Source organism: Chelonia mydas, chromosome 6 (genome assembly GCF_015237465.2).
Source record: "Chelonia mydas isolate rCheMyd1 chromosome 6, rCheMyd1.pri.v2, whole genome shotgun sequence".
Lineage (NCBI taxonomy): Eukaryota > Metazoa > Chordata > Testudines > Cheloniidae > Chelonia > Chelonia mydas.
In genome coordinates this window covers 14,836,546-14,855,790 of record NC_051246.2, presented here as the reverse complement: position 1 = coordinate 14,855,790, position 19,245 = coordinate 14,836,546, and the positions used below count along the sequence as shown (strand labels likewise).

The 19,245-nt window shown below is 55.3% G+C and overlaps 1 protein-coding gene across 7 annotated transcripts in view; it reads left to right on the top strand.

Annotated features, from left to right (window-relative positions):
• The window catches only part of SPTB (spectrin beta, erythrocytic), a 136,507-nt gene that overhangs the window by 26,426 nt on the left and 90,836 nt on the right, over positions 1-19,245 (top strand). Inside the window, exon 1 of one of the 7 annotated variants that reach the window (XM_037899291.2) lies at positions 12,193-12,345. The exons of 5 other annotated variants lie outside the window; for them this stretch is intronic. The gene's annotated coding sequence lies outside the window, so the exon portion shown is untranslated. Of the gene's footprint in view, positions 1-12,192; positions 12,346-12,489; positions 12,767-19,245 lie in introns of those variants that run through there. One more of the 7 variants, XM_037899290.2, reaches the window with a different exon arrangement.

Below are 19,245 nucleotides of genomic sequence, written 5' to 3'. Positions count from 1 at the left end.
TGGACTCGATGACCTCCTGAGGTCTCTTCCAACCCTAATCTTCTATGATTCTATGATAGTCTAAATCACTGGGGAGACGTGTCCCCTTGTCATGGCTTTCCCTGTGGAAACATGGCGATCAAATCAGCCCATGGTTTCCACGGGTTTGACAGGAAAAGCGTCACTCCTCTAGATGATCTCGGCCCATGCGGTCGGAGTCCAGGCCACGGGAGAACCCCCACTAAATGCATGCATTGCTGAGAGCCCCACGCTCCCCCAGAGACGTGTGCACGCACATGGCTCCGGAACGCAGGCTTGTCGGGATGCACGGGGAAGAGCTAATCAGGGTGAAATGGGCTGCCCCGGGTAAGCCCCTCCAGGCAGCACGCTGTCCCCACTAGTGGTGGCTGGGCCACGGCTAGCAACTGATGGGGCGGCTACAGTCTCGCCTACTGGTTTAGTGTGTGGATCAAGAAGCCACAAGTTCAGTCCCCACTCCCTGGATTGTGCTCTGCTCCTTGTACCACCAGAGCAACTGACAAGCTCAGGAGGGCCGGGGAAGGTCTCCTCACGTTTTGCTTGGCTTGCAAGTGACAGGGTGGGGGCAAAGGTGGCAGGCCAGGCTCAAGGGTGGCTGCCCACCCCGCCAACCCCTGGAGCTAATGCTGCCCTCTTCTGAGCCGTCCCGTAGGGAGTCAGGGCCTGATTGCTTTATTAGCGCAGGAACCAAGAGAATCCGTCACTACACAAAGGCCCTTGCCCATAGCCCTTCTCTGTCAGATGTGATTGCTCAAGAACCGCGATGGAAAAGGACTTAAAAGGTTTGAGAGTAGCCACTATTTAAATGAATGCTGTCAACTCGATTTGATCCCCTGCAGTAACGACATTCAACGCTATTATTCTTCTCCAGAGGCCTGTTCTGTGACAGGGCTCATCTAAACTCTAGCCTTGCCAAAGGAGAACAGATAAGCCCCTCGGTCGTTGTTTCTAATTTGTATTATAGTAGCGCTTAGCCAACTGATATCAGGCAACTGTTAGGCTGAGTGCTAGCCCCACAACAAGGGACAGTCCCCACCCCAAAATGCTTACAGTTGCAACAGAGAGCGAGAGAAACTGAGGCACAGAAGGGAAGCAATTTGTCTAGGCTCACAGAGTTGGGAATAGAACCCACCCCACAAGGCACAAGGCAGGACAGCTGGAGCGACAGACTCACTTCCCCTCTGGGGAAGCTGTAATAGATTCAGAGTATCTGTGGCTCAGAGGGGGCAGCCTAGCACACAGGGAGCCGTGGGTCACCTGTTCCCCCAGGGGCAGATCATCAGCTGGAACTAGGACAATCTCCACCCACTGACGATCGGCCCCATCACAGAGCTGCAGAAGTTTGGTCCAATATCACATTTCTCCTGCTACCAGCCCAAGGAGTTTCTGCAGTTTAAGGCCGGAAGGGACCATCAGATCTGGTACAGGCCACCCACATCACCCAGCTACCCAACGCCTTGAAGCATTTCAGCCTTCAGGTGTCTAGCCTGTTGCGAGCCACCTGCAGAGACCAGGAGAGACCGAGGTGCCGCCCAGGCAATGACAGGGAACTCATTAGATGAGAGTGGGCCAGCCAATCCCAGCAGGCGAACCGCTTCCCATGCTGCAGAGGAAGGAGAAACACCCCCCATAGGTCCCAGCTGATCTGGTGATCAGCATGACCCTGACCATTTGGAGCAAGACCCACCAGCCAGGCAGCGAGAAAGAGGAGTCTCTGCATGCACACTGAATGCCCGTGGAGAGCGAGTAGTCACAAAGCGCCCGGTGATGGCACTGAGCTTCCGTGGGTGCCTGCTCTGACAGCAGGTGGGCACAGGGATGGGCAGCGCCCGGGCGGCAATACGGGTGGGGAGCGGACAGTGTGAAGACACATACCCTACAACACCAGGTCCCGCTGCACTAGGTGAGCTACTTGCATGGCTAGGCTAAATGCCTGGGGTGTGGACACACTCCCACAGCGGACAGGTGCGTACACACCCCCGTGTACCTGGCGTGCACAGCATGACCGCACGCAAGGATGCTACAAGGCGCCTGCTGGAAGCAGGGGCGGCTCTACCAATTTTGCCGCCCCAAGCAGTCGCCCCCGCATTGCCACCGTCGCAATACCGCTGGTGCTGCCGCTGAATTGCCGCCACGGGACTCGGACGGCCGCCCCGTTCTGAATGCCGCCCCAAGCACCAGCTTGGAAAGCTGGTGCCTGGAGCCAGCCCTGGCTCAAGGCCAGCAGCGTTCGTGGACACGACAAGAACGGAAAGCGTCACGCGTGCTAGGCTAGCAGGGGGTGTTTGCAACGACAGCAGATAGCGGGCATGCAGTAACAGCTGATAGCTGCCAAGAGAGAACAGCATGTGGCCTGACGACAAGCACGCTGCACCAGACCAACTCCGATCCAAATGCACGCCCTTCAGCGGGGCCAGCCCTGACCGGTATTTAGAGGGAGGAATCCAGGGGAAATCCAATGCCCCAGGGTGGGGTTGGGGCTGCTGTCTTTTGGATCAGATGGACAGTGAGGCCCTCACCACTTGTCGTTCAGAATCCTGTGGCTCTCTCCTAAGGAGTAAGCGTGTGAACCCAACGGTCCTGGCCCAGTCCCAGCACTGGTAAATACCTGCTGCCAGCCTCCCTTTCCCTGGCAGTTTCACCTGGATCCCTAGTTGCCTTCCAGATGGCTGCGGCATCTCGCTGGGAGCTGCTAAGGGCCACTCTGAAGGTCAAATCTAGTCAGTTACAGAGTCTGAGCTGGAGTCAGGAGCTGGGCCCCGGGTTCCAATCACATTTTTCCTGGGTCTTTAAAAAAGTGATTTTCCCTCCCCCATTGCCACATGAAAGACCCACACAAACCAGAGGGGAAACCAACACCACAGAGCGCTGCCAGGTGGGCAGAGCAAACCAGCTACCCAAGCCCTACCTGCTTCCTGCTGATCTCTCACACATTTTAGGAACATTTGCTGCCACCTGGAACAGCAGCCGGGGAAACATTCTCAGACAGACGTGTGGGGTTTAAATGGATGGTATTGTATTAAACAGCTGCCATGTTCTGCCCCAGAGGTGGCTGCCTTTCAATGGGACAGGCAGGGAAAGGGTCTCTGTCGTAGCTGTCTCCCCCATTCCTCCCCCATAGTTCAGAGGGAGAGGCGCACACTACACTGGGCTTTCCAGGCCTGGGGAAGGGTGCATGTCTTCTTGCCCTCACCCCCGCTGAAGCGAGATGGAGGGGACTTTGTTGGGGGCGGGAGGGCCAGAGTCCCTCGCTGCTTACCCCAGCAACAACTTCACAGCAACTAGCTCCCCGACATCTCCCCATCGACAATGCGGGACGTTGCTCCGAAAACAGTCAGCACCGAAAGAGTTAATAGCACCCACTCTGGAGCCTAATGATGGCAGCAAGACCCCGGGGGCAGCCTCAGGCACATGTCGCTGCCTCACTGCACCATCCACCTGCGCTCTGAGGATTACCTTCACAACGGCCCCGTGTTGCTCAAACTGCGGCGGAACTGGCCACATGGCGCTGCTCCTCCTCCTCATTTCCAACAGCCACGCTGCCTTGAAAGGCAACAGAAGCTCAATTAAACACAACACCCCCCCCGATTTTACTTTCCCCTGTAGGTCACGGATGAGAAGAGGTGCCAGAACCTGCTCCCTGCTCTGCAGGCCATTGCGACATCCAGGGGCGCTGGGGCAGGCTCTGGGGCTCGTCCACGCGAAGTGATTTTGCACAGGCCTTGGTGCTGCAGCCTGGAGAGCTCCAGTCCACTCCAGTCCCGCAATGTGGCCATCTTATAAGAACACCTGAGACACCTTGGTTCAGGGACCTTTTCAACAAGAGTCTGGAGCTCAATTAGGCCGCGACTTTTCTTTCGTTTTGCCATCTACGCGATCAACTATTCGGCCATTGGCATGGCTGCAAGGTCAGATTATCCACAGACCCCTGAAGGCAGCCAAAGCAGGTCTAATTCGAGCTCTAGGGAGCACTTGAGGGTCCACCACATCATGTCTGAATGTGTTGCTCTGACTGCAGACTGCACGCATATCGCCAGGCGAGACCAAGCATGAAGCCAAAAAGAAGCCAAAGGCCAGCTGGCCAGCAAAGAAAACAAAGAGCGGCACTAGCCCATTTGGCGAGTCCTGCATTTCAAGGCCACAAGGGACCATAATGACCCTCTAAGGCAACCTCCTCCAGAACAGAGCCCCTCACCAGGGCCGAGCCAGAGCAGAGCTTTTAGAAAGAGAATCCAATCTGACGGACTCCACCACATACCTAGATCTGCTGGGCCAATAGTTAATTAGCGGCGCTGCTAAAAATTTGCTGTTTATTTCTAGCCTGAATTTTAAAAGTGTTAAGGACTTCAGTGCTCAGCATAAAAGTAGGCATCTGTGGATCTGAGCCCTGGATGGAGGGTTCAGTTCGAGAGCTTTTAAGATTGTAGCTGTGTAAAGAAGGTCTGGTCTATGCCAGTAAAGGGTATCATAGAGATGTAATTTATACCAGCAAAAAGTGCATTTGCCAGTTTATAGCAGTTCCCCTAATGAAATAAGCTACACTAGCATGAGTGTTCTACACCAGGACTTTTGCCGGTGTGGCTATGACGGTCAGGGATCTGATGTTTTGGGGGAAGTTTCAGCTAAAGCAGTTCAGTTGTTTCCAAGAATGAGATTAGGGGGAAATACATTGTTTTACTTAATTTCTTACAGCCCTTTTGTTGAGAAACCCTAGCACCCCCATGCTTTGGAGAAGGGGCTTGAAATTTGCCAAAGGGGAAGCCCTGGTGTCAGACATATGCCGTCCTCGTGAAAATGCACCCCAAACTTGGTCAGCTTTGAGCCTCTTAAAAATCACTGCTTGCACATGCTCAGTAGAGACTACATGTCATGTGAACTATGTCCCTTTAAAATGTTAGGGAAATTAAATATAAAATTAAGGTGTGTGAGAAAGTGGGACTGTTCTTAATGTTTCCTCTGAATAGTGTGGGGGTGCCTCAGTTTCCCCTAGGCAGTTCTTAAGTATCTAGGTGGTGGGATAAGGGTGTATGATCATTGCAGAGCCCTAGAGGGCAGGTGTGTGCAGGGGTCTGGACACAGACAATGGCCGACACCCTGTTTCCTGGCAACTGATGGCCTGGCCCTTCCCCCCTGCAAGGTGAGAGCTAAAGGGTTGGACAACAAAGGGATCAGGTGACCTCCTGGCCCGGGAAAGGAACAAAGCCCTGGGGAGGAGGGGCTGGAGGGAGTTTCAGTTTGGGGCTGGTTGGAGACATGGAGTGAAGGGCAGACGTGGTTGTCTGGCTCACTGCCCCCCAAAATGGACCCAGCTGAGGGGTCCTGTTCTCTGCACCTACAAGTTCTGTTTTAGACCATGTTCCTGTCGTCTAATAAACCTCTGTTTTACTGGCTGGCTGAGAGTCCCGTCTGACTGCGAAGTTGGGGTGCAGGACCCTCTGGCTTCCCCAGGAGCCCCGCCTGAGTGGACTCGCTGTGGGAAGCGCACGGAGGGGCAGAGGATGCTGAATGCTCCGAGGTCAGACCCAGGAAGGTGGAAGTTGTGTGAGCTGTGTGTCCTGAAGACAGGCTGCTCACAGAAAGGAGACTTCCCCAGAGTCCTGACTGGCTTCATGGGGAGCAGTTCCAGAGCATCGCCCAGGGACTCTGTGACAAGGTGGCAAAATCAAGTACTCAGAAGTCAAGAAATTCAACTTCGGCAACATAAATTCAGCTTCACTGCACGTCCGTGCCTTGAGATCAGAGCAGGGTGATGGGCAATGTTCCCTCTAATTTCTGACAGGCCATGTGTGCAAAAAATTTATTCTGTGCAAATTTCTGACAGGCCGTGTGCGCAAAAAATATCTTCTGTGCAAATTGTGCTTCTGTGCAAATTTTTGTGCGCGCGGTGTTTCGGATCTGTGTTTCGGAGTTTCGGATCTGTGTTTGGGATCTGTGTTTGTGTTTGGGACCTGTGTTTAGGATCGGTATTTGGGATCTGTGTTTCAGATCTGTGTTTGTGTTTGGGATCTGTGTTTGGGATCGGTGTTTGGGATCTGTGTTTCAGATCTGTGTTTGTGTTTGGGATCTGTGTTTGGGATCTGTGTGTGTGCGCACATGCGCACAGCTTAGAGGGAACAGTGGTGATGGGACTGACCAAGGGCCTGGAAAAATGCTCCAAGGAAGAGAGTTTGAAAAGGTTGGGATTGCTATTTTAGAGAAGAGACAGGTAAGAGGAGACATGATGAAAGGATATAAAACACTGAATGGGTGGGAGATGAGAGCTTCTTTTCTCTGTCTCCTAACACAAAGACAAGGGGGCATTCAATGACATTAAAAGATGGAAAATGCAAAACTGGTAAAAGGAAATACTTTTCCAAACAGTGTGATTAGCCTGCGGAACTCACAGCCACATGAAGTTATCCCTCTTACTATTAGGGACCAGGATGAAACCTATTGCTGGGGGCAGATTATCCCACAGCTGCTACTGCCATGGTCTTACACTTTCTTCTGAAGCATTTGGCACTAGCCACTGTCAGAAATATGGACAAGGGACTGGATGGGGCTAGGGTCTGATCCAGGCTGGTAATTCCTATGCTCCTATGTATGGGAGGGAGTGTATCCTAGTGTAAAGAGCACTGGTTTGGGCCTCAGGACATCTGGATTCTATTCCCAGCTCAGCTGTTGAGTGACCTTAGGCTTTGACTCTTTGTGCCTCAGTTTCCTATGTGTAAAAATGGGGATAAAGCGCTTGGAGATGTGCTGATGGAAAGCGCTGTGTAAGAGCTGGGGATTATAATGATTTTCTATTCCTGTGTTTGTTGTTAAGTGTTCAGGGTGGAGTGCAGCTCCCATTCAAAGCAGTAATGTCTCGGATGAGCGATATGTTCGGAAGAAGCACCTTTAACTCTTGCCGGTCCCTGACTTTTGAGTACTAGATCTGGCAGAAGTCAGACTGCATTTGCGCTGGGAGGGGAGGGTCTTTGCCTGTAATATTCATACACTTTGTAATGCTGCAAAGTACCTTGAGGCTTGTGCAGTGGGCTGCATAAATCGACGAAGAAGAGGTGTCTGGAATGGCAAACAGACCTAGGTAGTGGGCTGCCATGTGGGGTCTTACGTGTACGAGGCAGCAGGGTCTACCGTGTAGCTCCCAGCAAGACAGTCAAGTTATCCCACCAGTGAAACGATTGAGCAGCTTTCAACTGACGGGCATTTTTGCTGTCATAGAATCATGGAATATCAGGGTTGGAAGGGACCTCAGGAGGTCATCTAGTCCAACTCCCTTCTCAAAGCAGGACCGATCCCCAATTAAATCATCCCAGCCAGGGCTTTGTCAAGCCTGACCTTAAAAACTTCTAGGAAAGGAGATTCCACCACCTCCCTAGGTAATGCATTCCAGTGTTTCACCACCCTCTTAGTGAAAAAGTTTTTCCTAATATCCAACCTAAATCGCCCCCACTGCAACTTGAGACCATTACTCCTTGTTCTGTCATCTGCTACCACTGAGAACAGTCTAGATCCATCCTCTTTGGAACCCCCTTTCAGGTAGTTGAAAGCAGCTATCAAATCCCCCCTCATTCTTCTCTTCTGAAGACTAAACATCCCCAGTTCCCTCAGCCTCTCCTCATAACTCATGTGTTCCAGTACCCTAATCATTTTTGTTGCTCTCTGCTGGACTCTTTCCAATTTTTCCACATCCTTCTTGTAGTGTGGGGCCCAAAACTGGACACAGTACTCCAGATGAGGCCTCACCAATGTCGAATAGAGGGGAACGATCACGTCCCTCGATCTGCTGGCAATGCCCCTACTTATACATCCCAAAATGCCATTGGCCTTCTTGGCAACAAGGGCACACTGTTGACTCATATCCAACTTCTCGTCCACTGTAAGCCCTAGGTCCTTTTCTGCAGAACTGCTGCAGAGCCATTCGGTCCCTAGTCTGTAGCGGTGCATGGGATTCTTCCGTCCTAAGTGCAGGACTCTGCACTTGTCCTTGTTGAACCTCATCAGATTTCTTTTGGCCCAATCCTCCAATTTGTCTAGGTCCCTCTGTATCCTATCCCTCCCCTCCAGCGTATCTACCACTCCTCCCAGTTTAGTGTCATCTGCAAACTTGCTGAGGGTGCAATCCACACCATCCTCCAGATCATTTATGAAGATATTGAACAAAACCGGCCCCAGGACCGACCCCTGGGGCACTCCACTTGATACCGGCTGCCAACTAGACATGGAGCCATTGATCACTACCCGTTGAGCCCGACAATCTAGCCAGCTTTCTATCCACCTTATAGTCCATTCATCCAGCCCATACTTCTTTAACTTGCTGGCAAGAATACTGTGGGAGACCGTGTCAAAAGCTTTGCTAAAGTCAAGGAACAACACGTCCACTTCTTTCCCTTCATCCACAGAGCCAGTTATCTCGTCATAGAAGGCAATTAGATTAGTCAGGCATGACTTGCCCTTGGTGAATCCAGGCTGTAGAAATTAACTTTAATGTGACGTGAATCACACTCACACAGTGTGTCCCCCACTCCAGGCCCCGCTCCCACCCACCTGGACTCTGCTTGCACCGAGCAGCCTGCAGGGCTGCAGCCTAAGCCAGTGCTGCTGCTTCTAAGCTCCAAAGTGGTACTGAGCCAAGTGCCAACCGTGGTATTTCTGATTAGGGCATTCCCATAGGTGTGGGTGGAACGGGCTGGGAGATAACCCAGGGGCGCCGTACAGCTCTGCCAGTCCCAGATAAAGGACTATGGAGGTTTTCAGCTGGATTGTTTGGGACTGGAGTTGGCTTTCACTTGTTTTTTCTCCTTCTTAAAACCTGTTTCTGGCCATCAGCAGTAGAGCTCTCCGGCGTCTAGAGCAGTGGAGCGGGAGTTGGGATTCTTCAATTTCAAGGCCAAAAAGGGACAACAGTGATCATCTAGTCTGGCCTCCGAACACAGGCCAGAGACCAGCCCCCAAATCCTTCCTGCAGCGGAGCTTGTAGAAAACAAAGCCAGTCTTGATTTTAAAAATGGTCAGTGATGGAGAATCTACCACAACCCTTGGTAAATGGTTCCAATGGCTCGTTACTCTCACTGTCAAAAATGTTCCCCTTCCTTCCAGGCTGAATGTGTCTAGCTGTAACGTCCAGCCATGGGATCCTGTTAGACCTTTCTCTGCTAGACTGAAGAGCCCATTATTAAACACTGGTTCCCCATGTGGGTACATATAGACTGGGATCAAGTCACCCCTTTAATCTGCTCTTGAGCACCTTACGTCTCTCTCTACAAGGCATGTTTTCTACCCCTTTAATCGTTCTCGTGGCTCTTCTCTGACCCCTCTCCAATTTATCAACATCCTTCTTGAGTTGTAGGCACTAGAACTGAACACAGGATTCCAGGAGCGGTCACACCCATGTCAAATACAGAGCTACAATAACCTCTCTGCTCCTACTCGAGATTCCCCTGTTTATGCATCCCAGGATCGCATTAGCTGTTTTGGCCACAGAGTCACACTAAGAGCTCATGATCAGCTGATTATCCCCCACAACCCACAAGTCTTTTTCAGTCCCGGCTTCCCAGGGTAGAGTGCCCCAGCCTGTAAGAATGATGTACATTCTTTGTTCCTAGGTGCACACATTTGCATTTAGCCGCATTGAAACATACATTGTTTGCCTGAGCCCAGTTTACCAAGATCTCTCTGTATCAGTGACCTGTCCTCTTCATTATTTACCCCTCCCCGTATCTTTGCCTCATCTGCAAACTTTGTCAGTGATCAGGTTCACTTCCAGGTCACTGATAAAACTACTAAACAGCAAAGGGCAAGGAACTGATCTCAGCTGGTCCCCATTAGAGACACCCCCATTCGATGATGCTTGCCCATTTACAGTGACATGTTAAGACCTCTCAGCCAGGTTTAGTACATTTAATGTGGGCCATGGTCACTTTATATTGTTCTAGTTTTTTAATTAAAATGTCCTGTGGAGCCAAGTCGAAGGCCTCCCAGAAGTCTCAGCAAGGCCCAGCCAGACGTCTTTGTAGTTTTAGGGCTCCCCAGATGGCAGTTCCATTGGTATAATACGGCCCCAGCTCCCAGAGGAAGCCGGTCATACTCCCCCGGTTACTGAATGGGGTGCTGGACAGCCTGCCAGTGCCCCCCCAACCTGTGCCAAAGACACGGGCATGGTCGCTGTCCTTAAAGCAATAGCCCATGCATGGCATGGCCAGTGAGACCGGGGCCATCCCTGACTCCGTTAGAAAAGGGCCTGGGGTTCTGTAACATCCCTCAGACAGCGCTCCAGAGACTGGCAGAAGGGACCTGGGTGCAGGGACACATCCCCAGCTGGTATCGGTCAATGAAAGCTCCATTGGAGCCGGGGGACCAGATCTCCAGCTGCAGTCTGTCGGCCCTCGCTCCATTGGAGTTAATTAGGCAGATCTCCAGCTGGTGCCAATTGGCCATAGCTCTGTTGGAGCCAGTGGGGCCAGGTCCCCAGCTGGTATAAATCAGTGCAGCTGCATTGGAGACAATGGCCCCAGTTGGTGTGAATTAGTGTTGCTCCATGGGGTGCCTCTTGCCGATTTGTGCCGGCTGAGGACCTGAACCACAGGAGAAGCTGGATTGGTTGGCATTGACGTTTCACATTGCCAGCTAAGGCTTGGTGCTTGGTGTGGATCAGCTCTGACCTGTGCTCCTCCGGTGCCTTGTCCTGCCTGGCTGTTGGCCTTGTACGCTAGCATATCTGTGCCAGGGGTGCGCGGCACAGCGAGTGGCAGGGGCTGTCTGTGTCTAATTCCTCGGGTGGCTCAGAGCTCTGGCGCTCTGATGGGGAGACAAAGAGCGGCGGCTGTCCCTGTGTTTTGTTCTCCAGCCAAGGCTAAGTAACTGCTACACCCAGTCACCGCTGATTGGCAGGAGTGTTCGTGCGACCAGACATAGGCACCCTCCTGGGTCATTGAGTCCCATCTCAGCTGTTGCAGGTCACCCTGCCCTAAAGTCCTATAAATAAACCACTCCAGCCCCATCTTCAGGGTCTTTGCCCCCACTGCTCCTCTTGGGAAGCTGTTCTTGGACTTCCCTCCTCTGGTGGGCGGAAACCTTGTCTCATTCCCAGCCCCAGATCACTGCTGGACAGTCTATCACCATTTCTACTTGTTCCAACGTTGTCTGTTATCTTTAATAGCTCTTCACCCTCCCTGGTGTCCCCCAGCAATCAGATCCTCTCCCCCTGCACTTGCCAGGTGAAACAAGCCCAGTTCTTCCAGTCTCTGTCCATAATGTCGGCCCTCCATTCCCCTGATCACCCTACTAGCTTCTTCTCTGCACCGCGTCCTGTTGGAATTCATCTGCCTCGACTGTGGGGGACCAGAACTGGACTCAGTATTGCAGACGTGGTCTCACCCGGGCCTGGGACTTGTAGCGGAGAAGAGGTGTGGGATGGTTCTGTGCCATGGGGGAGGCCAAACTATATGATCACACTGGTCCTTTCTGCCCGTAAGATCTATGAAGTACTGCTCCCCCTCTGCCCTCCCCACTAGGAAATACTTGGTGGCCAAAGCTGGAAAACAGGGCTTTGCTGAGTGGAAATTAAAATGCCAGGCTCCCTTTCCCCTGCGGTTCCTCTGTCTGCTGGGAGTCTGAACATTCTTTGACTTCAGCTGTTTCCCCAGATGGTGAGATTCTCTCCCCCTGGAATGTCTTTTCTTTCTAGCAAGAATAACTTTAATCTTCCTAAATCTCCCAGGTGGGGCCCTCACTGGGCCCATGAGCACTGGCGCTGCTAGAGACACCCGACCCGTTCTGAATTGACGGTTGCTTCCAGACAGTTATAGATAGTAACCGTTCAGACCTAAATCTTTCAAATGACCCGCATGGGCATGCATCACCTCCCCCCACCCAGGACAGCTGGGCCTGATATCGCCCATGCCAAGCTATTTGGAGCCATGCTACTTTTAGAGGGGAATTTCTACACCAGGCACGCTGGGAAGCGCTCTTCCTAATTCCAGGCCGAGGAGGAGGCCTCCTGGGGAGCTTGCTTCGTGCGCTCAGAATAGCGGCGGGTTGGCTCCAGCTGCTCCGGGTGATACCGCCACTTGCACTGTTCAGTGCGCCGGATGATAATGTTGTCAGGCCACGCCTTGGGAGCTCCGTGCCAGGCCACCTCCAGCACGACACCCGCAAATGGTTCTTTTGCTCTCCACTTCAGCTTTCAACAGCCTGCCAGCTTCCAAAAGGGAACCGGAGGAGTGCTTGGGTTCCCGACCTGAGTCTTCAATTGCACCGAGAAGGCTCTTCGACAGCCAGTGCCATCTGCAATCGGCCCTTCTCCCTCCTAGCTGCCCTTCAGTACGTTAACTGGCAAAGCAGGCAAGTCTGCGCTTCTAACTTGGTGCAAGGTCTCCCCTCCCCCCTCCCCCCACGTTAAGTGATCCACGACAATCAGTTTGTACGTGCTGCATTGCACTCCCGCCACCAAGTGTCATGCGGCCTCCCCTCTTTCAGTGTGAGCACTAAGCAGACATCCCATGGCGCATTGCTCAGCGGCTGGTCTGTATGCATTCGGGGACTGTCCGTGCTGTGCATTGTGGGATACGTTCCTACCAGAAGGTCATGGAATTATGGAGACTCAGGATCAGCCTCTATAATTCCCATGAAAGCGGCAAAGAGTCCTGTGGCACCTTATAGACTAACAGACGTACTGGAGCATAAACTTTCATGGGTGAATACCCACTTCTTCAGATGCATGTATATAATTCCCATGGTTGCTCTGGTTTCAGACCATCATCTGGGCAGGTGAGCGGCAAGGAGATATTTTGTTTGTGGGCGCAGGGCACTTTAACACAAAACACCTCAGGTTGACCCACAACAAACTGAAGTGCAGACAAGCTCTTAGGGCCCTTCCGAGCGGGCGGAGGGAAGGTATTGGGAATGCAGATCAGGGAGTAAAGCAGGCGGCTTTCACGAAGCACGCCCCACAGGCGTTCAGCGTAAGAGGGCCCGCTCATCCTTCCCTTCCCCTATGCCTCACATGGAACGGGAGCGAGATCGTGGCACCGTGCCGCGCTCCGGGGTCAGCTGTGTGCTGTCTCGGCATTCCCTCGCGTCACAGCCGTCGCAGCCGGCAGCCAGGCCAGCATGGGAGAGGCAAACACCTCCTGGAAAGGAGGTGAGGCTGCTGCTCCCAGGAAGGAGGGATTTGCCCAGTGAGCCAGGCGGGTGTGCTTCCTTCCCAAAAGAAACCCCGTCACAGGGAAGCGTCCATTAAAACTTTGCTGCACGTCTATTGGGATCCGGCCATGCTTACAGCAGTGCAGGTCTGGGCCCATGGGGGAGCCCAGCTGCATCGGGTTAAGGAAATGGAATGTCCCACAGTGCAGTCAGTGAGTCAGTGTTCTCATCGGCAGGCCCCTGGGCTGGGAGTCTGGGGACCTAGGTGTGGTTCCTGGCTGTGCCACCGACATGCTCTGTGACTTAGACGTTTCCTTTCCCTGTGTATTTAGACTGCAAACTCTTCAGAACAGAGACTGTCTCTTGCTGTGTGTCTGGGCAGCGCCCGGCACCACGGGGCCCTGATCTCAGCTGGGGCAGGGCCTGTCTCTCCCTGTGTGTCTGTGCAGCGCCTGGCACCATGGGGCTCTGATCTCAGCTGGGGCAGGGCCTGTCTCTCCCTGTGTGTCTGTGCAGTGCCTGGCACCACGGGGCCCTGATCTCAGCTGGGGCAGGGCCTGTCTCTCCCTGTGTGTCTGTGCAGCGCCTGGCACCACGGGGCCCTGATCTCAGCTGGGGCAGGGCCTGTCTCTCCCTGTGTGTCTGTGCAGCGCCTGGCACCACGGGGCCCTGATCTCAGCTGGGGCAGGGCCTGTCTCTCCCTGTGTGTCTGTGCAGCGCCCGGCACCACGGGGCTCTGATCTCAGCTGGGGCAGGGCCTGTCTCTCCCTGTGTGTCTGTGCAGCGCCTGGCACCACGGGGCTCTGTTCTCAGCTGGGGCAGGGCCTGTCTCTCCCTGTGTGTCTGTGCAGCGCCTGGCACCACGGGGCTCTGATCTCAGCTGGGGCAGGGTCTGTCTCTTCCTGTGTGTCTGTGCAGCGCCTGGCACCACGGGGCTCTGATCTCAGCTGGGGCAGGGTCTGCCTCTCCCTGTGTGTCTGTGCAGCGCCTGGCACCACGGGGCCCTGATCTCAGCTGGGGCAGGGCCTGTCTCTCCCTGTGTGTCTGTGCAGCGCCTGGCACCACGGGGCCCTGATCTCAGCTGGGGCAGGGCCTGTCTCTCCCTGTGTGTCTGTGCAGCGCCTGGCACCACGGGGCCCTGATCTCAGCTGGGGCAGGGCCTGTCTCTCCCTGTGTGTCTGTGCAGCTCCTGGCACCACGGGGCTCTGATCTCAGCTGGGGCAGGGCCTGTCTCTCCCTGTGTGTCTGTGCAGCGCCTGGCACCACGGGGCCCTGATCTCAGCTGGGGCAGGGCCTGTCTCTCCCTGTGTGTCTGTGCAGCGCCTGGCACCACGGGGCTCTGATCTCAGCTGGGGCAGGGCCTGTCTCTCCCTGTGTGTCTGTGCAGCGCCTGGCACCACGGGGCCCTGATCTCAGCTGGGGCAGGGCCTGTCTCTCCCTGTGTGTCTGTGCAGCGCCTGGCACCACGGGGCCCTGATCTCAGCTGGGGCAGGGCCTGTCTCTCCCTGTGTGTCTGTGCAGCGCCTGGCACCACGGGGCCCTGATCTCAGCTGGGGCAGGGCCTGTCTCTCCCTGTGTGTCTGTGCAGCGCCTGGCACCATGGGGCTCTGATCTCAGCTGGGGCAGGGCCTGTCTCTCCCTGTGTGTCTGTGCAGCGCCTGGCACCACGGGGCTCTGATCTCAGCTGGGGCAGGGCCTGTCTCTCCCTGTGTGTCTGTGCAGTGCCTGGCACCACGGGGCTCTGATCTCAGCTGGGGCAGGGCCTGTCTCTCCCTGTGTGTCTGTGCAGTGCCTGGCACCACGGGGCCCTGATCTCAGCTGGGGCAGGATCTGTCTCTCCCTGTGTGTCTGTGCAGCGCCTGGCACCATAGGGCCCTGATCTCAGCTGGGGCAGGGCCTGTCTCTCCCTGTGTGTCTGTGCAGCGCCTGGCACCACGGGGCTCTGATCTCAGCTGGGGCAGGGCCTGTCTCTCCCTGTGTGTCCGTGCAGCGCCTGGCACCACGGGGCCCTGATCTCAGCTGGGGCAGGATCTGTCTCTCCCTGTGTGTCTGTGCAGCGCCTGGCACCATAGGGCCCTGATCTCAGCTGGGGCAGGGCCTGTCTCTCCCTGTGTGTCTGTGCAGCGCCCGGCACCATGGGGCTCTGATCTCAGCTGGGGCAGGGCCTGTCTCTCCCTGTGTGTCTGTGCAGCGCCTGGCACCACGGGGCTCTGATCTGAGCTGGGGCAGGGCCTGTCTCTCCCTGTGTGTCTGTGCAGTGCCTGGCACAACAGGGCCCTGATCTCAGCTGGGGCAGGGCCTGTCTCTCCCTGTGTGTCTGTGCAGCGCCTGGCACCATGGGGCTCTGATCTCAGCTGGGGCAGGGCCTGTCTCTCCCTGTGTGTCTGTGCAGCGCCTGGCACAACAGGGCCCTGATCTCAGCTGGGGCAGGGCCTGTCTCTCCCTGTGTGTCTGTGCAGCGCCTGGCACAACAGGGCCCTGATCTCAGCTGGGGCAGGGCCTGTCTCTCCCTGTGTGTCTGTGCAGCGCCCGGCACCACGGGGCTCTGATCTCAGCTGGGGCAGGGCCTGTCTCTCCCTGTGTGTCTGTGCAGCGCCCGGCACAACAGGGTCCTGATCTCAGCTGGGGCAGGGCCTGTCTCTCCCTGTGTGTCTGTGCAATCTCACCTGGGGCAGGGCCTCTCCTTTGCTGTGTGTCTGGGCAGCGCCTGGCCCCATGGGGCCCTGATCTCAGCTGGAGCAGGGCCTGTCTCTCCCTGTGTATCTGTGCAGCGCTCAGCACAAGCGGGCCTGGATCTCAGCTGGGGCAGGGCCTGTCTCTTGCTGTGTGTCTGTGCAGCACCTGCTACAACAGGGCCCTGATCTGCCTTGGGGCCCCTAGGTGCTATTGTAATGCTAATAATTAATAGTATTGTGCATTGTGTGTGTTACACCAGCTAAATGTCTATTCTAAAGCAGCCACTCAAGCCCCGTTGCTATCAATGGCTGCACATGGGGCAGGCGGGTGGGGCCAGGGAATGGTCCCGCATAGAAAACAGATCTATAGGCTACGGCGGTTTGACCTTGTAACTGGTGATAGGCTGAACCTCAGAAAGCCCCTGAAATCCAGACCTGCTTAGCCAACCCTCGCCCCCCCGCGAGATCCTTCCGCTCCGTTTCAGCCCGGCTCTTCCTCAGCTCAGCGAACCCTCCATTAGCCTCGATTTATGGTGAAAACCATTGGCAAGGAACCGCCGGGACAGGACGTGTGCTGGAGTCTCTGTCACGCTGGCGTAGCAGTGTCGGTCCTGGGGGAGTCCGTGCAGGGCTAAAGCCCTGATGCAGACACAGTTACACTGACAGAAAAATGCTTTTGCGGGTGCACTTATTTGGCTCAGGGAACTGGTAGGAACTACTCCGGCACGCTCCCCCTTTTCCCAGGGTAAGCTGTACCTGGGTGGGTTTGCCGGTAGAACCCCCCCATACAGCTGTACCGGCAAACCTCTTCTCGCCTCGCCCTTGCCTAGGAATAACGACGGTACGTTCGCTAACACGAGGTAATCGACACCGGGGGCAGACCCAGCGAAAGGCGAGGGGTATCTGAGCTTTCCCACACCACAGCAGGCCCAGGGGGCCTATGGGAGAGCCCAGGGTCTTACCTCCATCTGCTAACTCATGGGAAGACTCCCAGCTGCCTGTGTCTACACTAGGACTTCCCTGGGGTTAGTGACAAGGAAAGGACCCTGCTTCGTTTTCCTCATGATGACGAGGCTGAACGGGCCCGTCCTGGCGCAGGGTCTGATTTCATGGTGCAGCACTGCCATCAGTGATGGACTAGCTGTTGTGGTTGTTCTTTGTCAGGCCTGTTATCAACCCTGGCTGGGGTTCAGTTGGATGTGGCACCTGTCCCCCAGGGGCCCACTGACTGGGAGTAAGTATTTCTATACAGTGCAGTAAAGTCCGGCGGCACTTTCCAGTCACGCAACGTGTTCCCCGCCGCGTATCGCTGGCCGTGGAAATGCCACAACTTAAATCAGCGCAAGATGAGTGAGGGGGAGAGGCAGAAGCAGGGGTGGGTGGGAAGGGACATTTGAAGGGGTTCCTAGGTGTATGGGGACTCGGATGCTGCCCCAGGCCTGGGGGCACCGTGGCAGCTGGCAGGAGGGGGAAAATCCATTCAGCTAGACGCGAACAAGCTTTGGCCTCTCCTGACCCATGTCTGAACAGTGGAAACTGCCCTCTCCCCCCGCAGTCCCGGGAGCCGTCCAGTTAGCACAGGAGCGTAGGCTGCCCTGAGCTGGGTGCTGTGAGCAGGGGAACCTGGCGGGGACTGCCCCAGAGCATTCTGCTGGGGTTGGCCGTCCAGGGAACTGGCAGCAGGTTGGGGCCACAGACGCCCCAAAGGCACTAAGCCATCTGTACCGAGGTGCCCATCAAAAGCCAGCCCCAGCCTGTACTGAAACCCGAGCATCTGGGCACCCCCCATCAGCCCTGCTTCCTTTCCATGTGCACATCCTTCAGCAAGCCACCTGCATCCCCTGCCATAGCACTCAGGCTGCTCTGGCCAGGGGTGGGAGCGCAGAGCTGGGACAGCTCAGGCAGGATCTCCTCTTTGGAGGGGAAACAAAACAGCAGCACGGACATGCCTAACCCCAGAGAACAACACAGGGGACTCTGGGCAAACAGGCAGGGCAGAGCCTGGTAGCAGCTATGAAATGGGCATTGCACCCAGGGGACCCTGAGGTCTGGGGTAGTGGATGCATACATATTGGGAACCGTGGTCCCTGGCGGCTTCCTGTCTGGGAGGCTGATATATTCATCTTTTCCCGTAACACCAGAGACGGCGGCTCAGATGTGCCCCCGGAGGCTTGGCCACGCTCCCAATGAGCCAGCGCCAGACGAGCTCTTTCCAAGCTGCATGAGACACCAAATCCTCCTTAGCAGATTAAACATAGACTCTTCGCAGGCACTCCCCATTCAAACCCCTCCGGCTGAGCTCTCTGCTGGCACAACTCCACCGTCTTTAATGGACAGAGCTTGACCAGCCAACTCCGTCAATCTGTCCACTGTCTGCCCGAAGGGGCCATGATAGACACATGCCAGGCGCTTTCCTTGGGCGGGGTGCCCTGGAGAGAGACTGCTCCTTGGGTAGCAGCTCTCCCGTTCTGTGCCCTTGCGCGTCCCCATACACGGTGGGCAGGGAGCAGAGCCAGGAAGGATTTTTTCAACAAAGTGTTTTTTCCATTGGAAAATGCTGATTTGTTGAAATGAGACCTTTGCATAGGAACAGAGCAGTTGCGATCACATTTGGACGGGGAAGGTTTCTCAGGGGCAGCGTGGCGTGTCTCATCCCACCTCCACCTAGCCCAGTGGTTGGGAAACTCTTCAGGGACATGGGAGACCCTGCGTCAACTCTCACCTAGCTCTTGTCTTCACTTGCTCTCAAAGCACTTTACCAAGTATCATTATCTCCCCTGGGTAGATGGAGAAACTGAGGCAGGGGGAGGTAGAGAAATGACTTGCGCAGGCTCACCCAGAAAGGCAGTGGCAGAGATAGGGGACTCGAATCCAGGCCTCCTGCATCCTTGTCCAGAGCTCTCGCTGGGCTGCCGGGCCCAGTTTGGGGCTGTGGATACGTAGCCCTTGCTCTCTAAAGTTAGGCTGCTCGTTTTTGCAGCTCCTGGCTTGGGGTTTTGTCGGCAGCGAGAACTGGGCCGTCTTCCAGTGTTCATCAAAATCTAGCCGGGCCAGACGTGGCAGCCAGTTTGACACGTTCAGAATCTCCCCCCAAATGGTGCGATTTCTGCTTCAGTTCCACTGGCACCGCAGTGTGTTTTGGAGAGTCAAAGTGTGCGCTGCCACCTGGCAGCCCTGCCCCATGCGTGACCATCTGACACCGGCAGGGAGGTGTCCTTGCGCTTGATGGTTCGTTTTTAGTGCAGCCACTGTACCTGGGATTGGTCTTTACTCCCTTCCTTTGAAGCGTTGCTGCACGCTATTGAACAGTGGACATGGAGGCTGCACTTCCATGGAAAGCAAAGTGCATCCCTGGATCTCCTGGGGGTGGGACACCCTGCCTGTTGCCCGCTATGGGGTGACCCCTCTCCCTGGCCTCTTCCCC